Source organism: Triticum urartu, chromosome 2A, assembly GCF_056163025.1.
Source record: "Triticum urartu cultivar PI428250 chromosome 2A, HENAU_Tu73, whole genome shotgun sequence".
Lineage (NCBI taxonomy): Eukaryota > Viridiplantae > Streptophyta > Magnoliopsida > Poales > Poaceae > Triticum > Triticum urartu.
This window is the reverse complement of record NC_141874.1, coordinates 297,540,039-297,548,236: the sequence shown is the minus strand read 5'-3', so window position 1 is coordinate 297,548,236 and position 8,198 is coordinate 297,540,039. Positions and strand designations below refer to the sequence as shown.

At 50.5% G+C, this 8,198-nt stretch overlaps 1 pseudogene; it reads right to left on the bottom strand.

Annotated features, from left to right (window-relative positions):
* Nucleotides 1–247: 247 nt before the first annotated feature.
* On the bottom strand, nucleotides 248–850 carry LOC147984883 (uncharacterized; annotated as a pseudogene).
* Between the last annotated feature and the right edge of the window lie 7,348 nt (nucleotides 851–8,198).

Genomic DNA, 8,198 nt, shown 5'->3' with positions numbered 1-8,198 from the left:
GTCTTCGTTCCTTGTTTGAGGAGTTGCAACTTCTTGAAGAGATCACGAGTGTAGTGTGTAGGCATGAAGCGAGCTCTCATGACATCCTTCATTTCTGTCGAAGTTCTGTTTGGTGGTTCGCCTCTTGTTTGTCGTCGCTCGATCCCTTGTTTCCACCAAATGCTAACATAGTCTTGAAACTCAAGGGAGGCCATGGCGATCTTCTTTTCCTCGTCATAGTTGTGAAGACGGAATATCTTGTCCACCTTCAAGGCCCATGAGAGATATTCTTTGGGATAATTGCTTTCGGAGAACTTGGGCATGATGAACTTGAGCTTGCCGTATCGGAGTTCTTCATCATAGTGGCGGTTTTGATATCGCTCTTGCCATGGAGGAAGGTCCTCAAATGCTCGTTCCTTAAGATGTCACTCTTGGCATGGAGGATGGTCTTGAAGCACTTGTTCCATTTTGTGTCATTCTTGCCGTGGAGGAGGGCGAGGAATATGCGCTTGGTTTCACCTTTCTTGTTGCTCTTCGCGACGGGCGGCTTCTTCTTGTCGTGCTTGACGAAGTGCTTCCTCTTGTTCATGCACTTGGCAGTTGCTCTCGTCGACGGTTCTAGTGGCCTCGCGGAGTGCGTGTTGTGCTTTGAGTGCTTTTGCTTGTCGGATGGTGTCACCATCTTGAGGTTCTTGACGTTTCACTTGTGGAGGTATTTGGTCTAGCTCCATTGCTTCTTCCGCTTGTTGTCACGCCCTTTCACGTGCTCGGACTAGGTCTTGTAAGCCATTGCCATGGAATGGATTCTCTTGAGCTTGGCGATCTTGGGGGTCATCACGTCAAGGAAAATGAGCTCATGGAGGACTTGCATCATAAGAGGAGTAGTCGGAAGATTGCCGACTTGAGCGGCGCTTGAGTGGCATCGTCTTGATGAAGAGGTTGAGGTAGACGGCATCACACGATCATGTTGTCGAATTCTTCCATTTTTGTGCTGAACTTGGCGTCGATGTAGTCGCGGTTCCTTGCTTTCGATTGATGAAGGTCTGTGGCGAGTTCCTCAAGGCATTCACCAAGGGCTTCAGTTTCTTGATGGAGAGCTCGTTGTGCGATAAAGAAGTGGCTCTTGGTGACGTAGTCGTGATCATCACCTTCCTCCTCGAAAAGCGGGTTCACCGAAGAACTTGGCCTATCCATCATAACCAAGTGAGGTGAATAGGAAAATGCGAGAAAAATACCGAAGTTACCTTTTCCGAGCATTGAGGATGTATCAAGTGTCACTCAATGTAATGCCACAATAGTACAATTGGTACCGGGTTTGTTTCTCACACCTAGACAAGTAAAGCTTATGGAGTAGCTCGGTTAGGATGGTGGCAAAAATTTCAAGAAAATGTTAGTCAAGATATCGATAAGGTTGAGAAGGTTCACAAAATTGCAAGTAAAGCAAATAGATCAAACCCAAGAATATCACTAGGAACACACACACGGAAGATATATGGGATCCGCACAACCAAGGAGTGAGCTCAAAATGTGTAACCACGAAAACTGCTCTTGTTGTACGGATGCTAGAGAGATACTAGCTCGATAGCTCAAATGGGCAGGATACGCTTGTGCACCAACCTATGAGAGAAACATGTCGTCTTCAATCCCAAGTATGCTATGTACTGTGACCAAGATGATATATCGATGCAAAATGGCTCAATGCTATTGCTTACAAGCTCTTTGCTTCTCCTCTTTTGCTTAAAAGCTTTTCTTTCTTTTTTCCCCACTATGCTTGACGCTTGAGCCAAATATGATATGATACAAGTATGTAAGATATGCACGGGAGAGACTTATGGCACAAAGATGATAACAAGATCACTACGGTGCACAATAGTGTGGCCCGGCAATTCTCAGCTTGCTAATTACGATGGGTAAGTGATGCAAAATGGCTCGGGTTATCAATACAAAAGCAAGGAAAAGGACTAAGTGCCATCGAGGTTACCATCCTTTATTGAGGTTAGCGGTGTGAACGGTGAAGATCATTAGTGAATATTGCTCTGAGGCCATGATGAATGGCGGTGATGTCGATGTCACAAGTTCCTATGTAGCCGAATCACCTTACGAAATGGAAACCGCAACTCAAAATTGGTCAAATGCGGAAGGTGGGTGCTTTGATGATGAATGTTTTGATGGCGGCTAATGGTGGTGATAATGATATATGTGGATGGGGGATGTCAATAGCTTCCAAACAAGCTAAAGAACACAAAAAATGGAGTTGGGAGTTGGAAGTTATGGCCAAAACGGTGGTGTGCAGTTGGGCTGATTTGGGGGGATGCGGGCACCCGAGGGTGGGAGGTGCGGGTGCCCAGGGTGGACCGGGGCAAACAGCCCGGTGGTGCGGGTGCCTGGGGGTTTGAGGTGCGGGCACCCGAGGGTGTCGGATTTGGGCAAAAATATTTGGAGGAAGGCAAAATTCCGTGGATTTTGTGGTGGGAAGGGTGGGGATTTATCGGTAGGGGCTAGATCCACTTGCCAAACAACAAATCCATGGACGAAAACAACAAAATCTCATAAGATCCAACAGATTGCAAGAAAAATTTTGGGGGCTATTTTTGTGGGGATTTTCAAATTAGGACGAAAACTACAAAATCAAGCTAGCAAATGGAGGAATGGGACTCCAAGAGGTGAATCATCCTTGCTCATGATACCAAGATGTTGTACAGTGAAACCCTAGAGGGGATCTTTTCACACTTGGAGGGGGAAAAGAGGAAGAATACTCAAGAACACAAAGAACAAATCACTCAAACAAACCCAAATAACACATCCACTAGGGTAGCATACATAAGATCCACAAGTATACAAGCATAATTAAAGAAAATTAGCACTAGGGTAAAGTTCTTCCACTCCTAGGAGATGAGGTCTTGATATTGATCTTCTCCAAGAGGAGTCCTTGATAATCCAAAGGATTCTTCCCAAGGTGGGGGCTTGATATCCAGGAGGAGGGGTGTCGGTGTCAAAACCGGCGGATCTCGGGTAGGGGGTCCCGAACTGTGCGTCTAGGCGGATGGTAACAGGAGGTAGGGGACACAATGTTTTACCCAGATTCGGGCCCTCTTGATGGAGGTAAAACCCTACGTCCTGCTTGATTGATATTGATGATATGGGTAGTACAAGAGTAGATCTACCACGAGATCAGAGAGGCTAAACCCTCGAAGCTAGCCTATGGTATGATTGTTGTCTGTCCTACGGACCAAAACCCTCCGGTTTATATAGACACGGGAGAGGGCTAGGGTTACACAGAGTCGGTTACAATGGTAGGAGATCTACATATCCGTATCGCCAAGCTTGCCTTCCACGCCAAGGAAAGTCCCTTCCGGACATGGGACGAAGTCTTCAATCTTGTATCTTCATAGTCCAGGAGTCCGGCCGAAGGTATAGTCCGGCTATCCGGACACCCCCTAATCTGGGACTCCCTCAGTAGCCCCTGAACCAGGCTTCAATGACGACGAGTCCGGCGCGCAGATTGTCTTTGGCATTGCAAGGCGGATTCCTCCTCCAAGTACTTCATAGAAGATTTTGAACACAAAGGTAGTGTCTGGCTCTGCAAAATAAGTTTCCACATATTGCCATAAAGAGAATAATATTTACACAAATCTAATCTGCTGACGTATTCCGTAGCGTGACATCACACCACGGCCAGGTCTTTATTCGAATAGTTTTGCTGTCCCACCTCAGCACGTTTAGCGAGGCGGTTTCCTTGGCACATCTTGTCAAAGCAGAGATCATGTCCCCTTATTCCGGGATTCTCATCAATGCGGGTGTGTGTAACCCAACCGCGGCATCGATTACGGCGCTTGGGAGATAAGCGAGTTTTACCAGGCTGGTGGGGACACATAGTCGCGTCCGCCCATATAAGGGGATAAGGATCCACCTTTTCATCCACGCCTTCTTCCTCATTTGCCTATCCATTTCCGCGCACTCGAGCTCTAGCGCCCAAGTCCGCACACCCCACCTCAACCTTCTCTAGCCATGTCCGGAGCGGGAGGCAAGTGGATGGTCTCCTCTGTCATGGAGGGACACATCAAAAAACTGTGGAAGGCTGGATACTTGTCTAACGACATTGGCACCGGCTTCCCGAAGAGGGGCAGCTCATCCCCACCCCTAGGCCCCATGAGAGGGTGGTGTTCCTCCCCCATTTCCTCCGCGGACTGGGCTTCGCTCTCCACCCATTTGTCCGGGGGATCGTGTTCTACTATGGCCCAGATTTCCACGATCTGGCCCCGAACTTTGTCCTCAATATCTCGGCGTTTATCATCATGTGCGAGGCTTTCTTCTGCATCCGCCCCCATTTCGGCCTATGGCTCAAGACTTTCAATGTCAAGCCGAAGGTGGTGCGCGGCACCCAGGCGGAGTGCGGAGGCACCATGGTGGGCAAGATGCCCAACGTCCTATTGCTCGAGGGCTCCTTCGTGGAGTCCCTAAAGGGGTGGCAATCGGGGTGGTTTTACATCACCGAGCCGCGCGACCCTGATTGGGTCGCAACCCCCGAGTTCCGATCCAGACCCCATACGCGGCTCACCTCCTGGAAAGAGATGGGCCTGTCGTGGGGTAAATAAGCAGAGCTGACCGGACTCCAAACATGCGTCCAAACCCTGGTGGACAAGAAGCTCAAACTTGTCAACGTAGTCTAGGTTATGCTCATCCGTCGGATCCTCCCGTGTCAACAACGGGCTTTCAACCTGTGGGAGTTCGAACTGGCGCAGCACCGAAGTCTGAGCAGGCTCTTCGACACGACGTACGAAGATGCCTGGAAGGTGCTTTTCTAGGGCGCCGAGGCGCCCGCATCCACTACCGAGGATCACGGATTTAGCACGCAGCGTCACGCTCATACGGTAAGCTGTTTTTACCTTTTACAGGGTATTAGTTTTTCATGGTTTGACTCCATGCGGGATCTAAGCTCCCTTACCTTCGACAGGATTGGCAGGAGACGTCCGGACAGATCAACTGTCCGGCTCCTTTGCCCGAAGGCCCAGCGAACGCTCGCTTGGTGAAGCTGCTGGTTCTGGCACCCTATGTGGTGCCGGAGAAGAAGGCCAAGAAGAAGGCCACAGGGACTTGAAAGAGTGCCTGGCGCCAGGAGGTGTTGGATTCATCATCCGATGACTCCAAGGCGCACTCCTCCCATGAAGACGGGGAGGAGGAAGAAGAGACCTCTCCCCCTCCAGCGGGGGAAGAGAAGAAAAGGAAGGCCACCCCAACTGGGGAGGCCGAAGGGTCCAAGAAGGGGAAGACCCTTCCTCCGGACTTCTCCACCAACACCGACGACGGCGAAGAGGAGTGGCCGCATAGGGCCAAGCCCCTGGCGAGATCGTAAGTACTTGGACACCAGAGCGATTCATAGTGTTCCTTTCTTGCACAGCTCCTCCTTACGCCGAACATGACTGTGCAGTCCGCCCAAGGCCGGGTTCGACGAGTTGTCGAGCGGCTCCCTGGATTCATCGGATGTGAATTAGCTTCCGACGGCTATCTCCCCCCACCCTACGGACGACGCCGAGGTGGCGTCCCAACAGGTTCCAAGCCAGGAGGAGGTGGTCCTGGGGGCGCCGCCAGGCGACCTCCCAAACTCCAGGCGTAAAGGGGATAGAAACCCCAAGGGCACCGCGCCGAAACCTTCAATGGTTCCGGACTCCGGTAGGCAGCCTCCTTCCAAGAGGGGCAAGCCTACCGAGCCGATGACCTCCGTCGAAACGGAGGCACTGGACAATTTGCTGGAGGTGCATAACGACGCCTCCATCGACGAGGAGCACCGCACTATTATGAGTGCGGTGATCCAGAAGGTTCAGTCCGCCAAGAGCGGACTGACTGAAGCCTGTGCCAGCCTTCTAACAAGCTTTGAGGTAAGTAAAGAATATGTAAAAATATTACCGCATAGACAATAGCCCCCGATGCTCTGTTCGGCGTTTGGAAATAAAATCTGAATAGAGGATCTAATAACATTCACAGGAGTCTAACATAATTAAGTCAATATGCGTGTGCAGGCTTCGCTGCAGGCCTCCGCCGCACTAACTACGGAAGTGGATACGCTGAAGCAAAACCTCGCGTGGTCCGAGGATGAGCTTGGCCATGCCAAGAGGCAACTCGAGGAGAAGGAAGGTAAGTAATACCTTGCGCAAGTATATAGAGAAGATGTGTTTGCAAAAAATGATAGGATCAACGTGCTATTATAGGGGCCACGACCGAGGTGGCAACCCTTAAGCAAGCGCTGTCCGAGGCCGAAACAGAGTGGCCGCAGAGCGCACACAGAGAGGGAAGCAGGAGGCGCGGGTGGAGGAGGTGCAGAAAGAGCTCTAGGCTCTCATGAAAAAACACAAGAGTTTGGAGCTTGACTCAAAGACGCAAGAGTCCGAGCTTGCGGCAGCCCTCAAAAGCGCGAAGTCTGCTAAGGCCGAAGCCCAAAAAGCCCTCTAAGAAATTGAAGCGATGAAGAAGATAGTGGCGGGTAAGGCATTCATTGTGCAAAGCAAGCACGTGAAAGTGAATTACTTGTTACTTACCCGAGTCCGGAGCTCTCCAGGAGCATTCGCAGATTTGCCCCGCAGTGCTTCTAATGCCGCCACCTACTACCGAGCCGAGGAGGGGAGGTCGACAGAGAAGGTGTTCTGGTCTCAGTATGCTGAGGCCGGACACCTGGTGCCTTTGAGCGACTAGCTGAAGCAAATGGTCGAGCTCCACAAGGTGGCCGAACAGGCCATAAAGGGTTTCATAGTTCGGCTTTGGCCTGCGGAGGCTCTGCCTAGGAGCTACTTCGGGCTGGTGAGGCGGCTGGTGGATGCCTGTCCACGGCTTGAAGTAATCAAGCGCTCTGTCTGCATCGAAGGTGCCCGTAGGGCGCTTGCCCGTGCTAAAGTGCACTAGTCAAGATGGATGCGGAGAAGCTGGTGAAGGACGGGCCATCGCCGGGCAAGGAGCATCGCGTCCCGGAAGCGTATTATGAGGGCATCCTGAAGGGTGCCCGCCTTATAGCGGATGAATGCTCCAAAGATGTAATTTTTTAGTAAACTCGCATTTGTGATCCTGTACGCTGAAAACTTTTTCATATGCGCTAAGCAACGCTTTTGAATTTAAAATATTACCTTTTGTGCGGCCGTTTATCAAATTTGAGAGATGGCGAGTCGTCGGCTTCTGCCCCCATGCCACGAGTGCTGAGGTGTTCGGGATAAACATGAGCGCTCTTTTTCCCATTCATGGGTCCTTCGAGGGAGGCGCTCAACACAACGAACAAGGCAATCAGACTATAATGCTTGACCACTCTCACTTAGCCATAGAATTCTATAATTTTAAATTTCGGCGAAGCCCCTAGTGTTCGGAAGACTGAGTTCGGGGCGCTATCCACGCCTAGGCCGGACAAAGTTGACTCCTCGCTCTAAGCGGCATAAGTCTTTAGGGACTCGAAAACCTCTCGAACAGCGACCAGCTCTCGCCTCATCATGACAGTCAGTTTTAGCTTTCTCTACTGAGGTGCTTAGCCTAGCTCAACTGGGGCACAATCGCAGTAGTTCTCCTAGTGCTACCTTATCCGATATAACAGAACGTAAGGTACGAAAACATAGGAGCCGGGCAAACCAAACTATTGACCCAAGACATGATTCGGAGCCGATGCATATAATGCTATAAGTTCGGGGTGTCGCACTTGTGAAAGTGTTCGTACTTCTCACACCGTATTATGGGGTACTTAAGCCCTTGGCGTATTGGCCGTACCAAAGTGTACGGGTGCAACATGTCATTAATGAACATATATTCGTAAAAAAGAGTAATGCAATAATAGACAGAAGCTATGCATTGTTTATTTAAAGAAGCTGCGATCAAAGCAGAACGATACAAATAGTGCGATAAGCAAACAATGGGACTATTTAACATCTCCTTTCCAGGGGCGAGCTCCGCAATGGTATGTGAAACAGGTATACTGCTCGTTATAGACACCACCTTAGAGTTCCATAGTGCGGCATAGTTCTGCTTCCCTGGTTGTATCGTTTGTGCGGCAATTGTACTGCCGGACCAGCCTTCCGAAGAATGGAGTCCTGAAAATAAGAGAAAATTAAGAAATCGGCAGCCCCTAGTGCGGTTTAAGCCGCGTACGGGAGTGCCGTGATGGTGCCCCTCCCCGTGTGCCCGTGGTATTTCCAGAGCGTAGTTACGTACGCGCAACACTGGTTTCGCAAGTTCGCGAGGGCTGGGGTTGG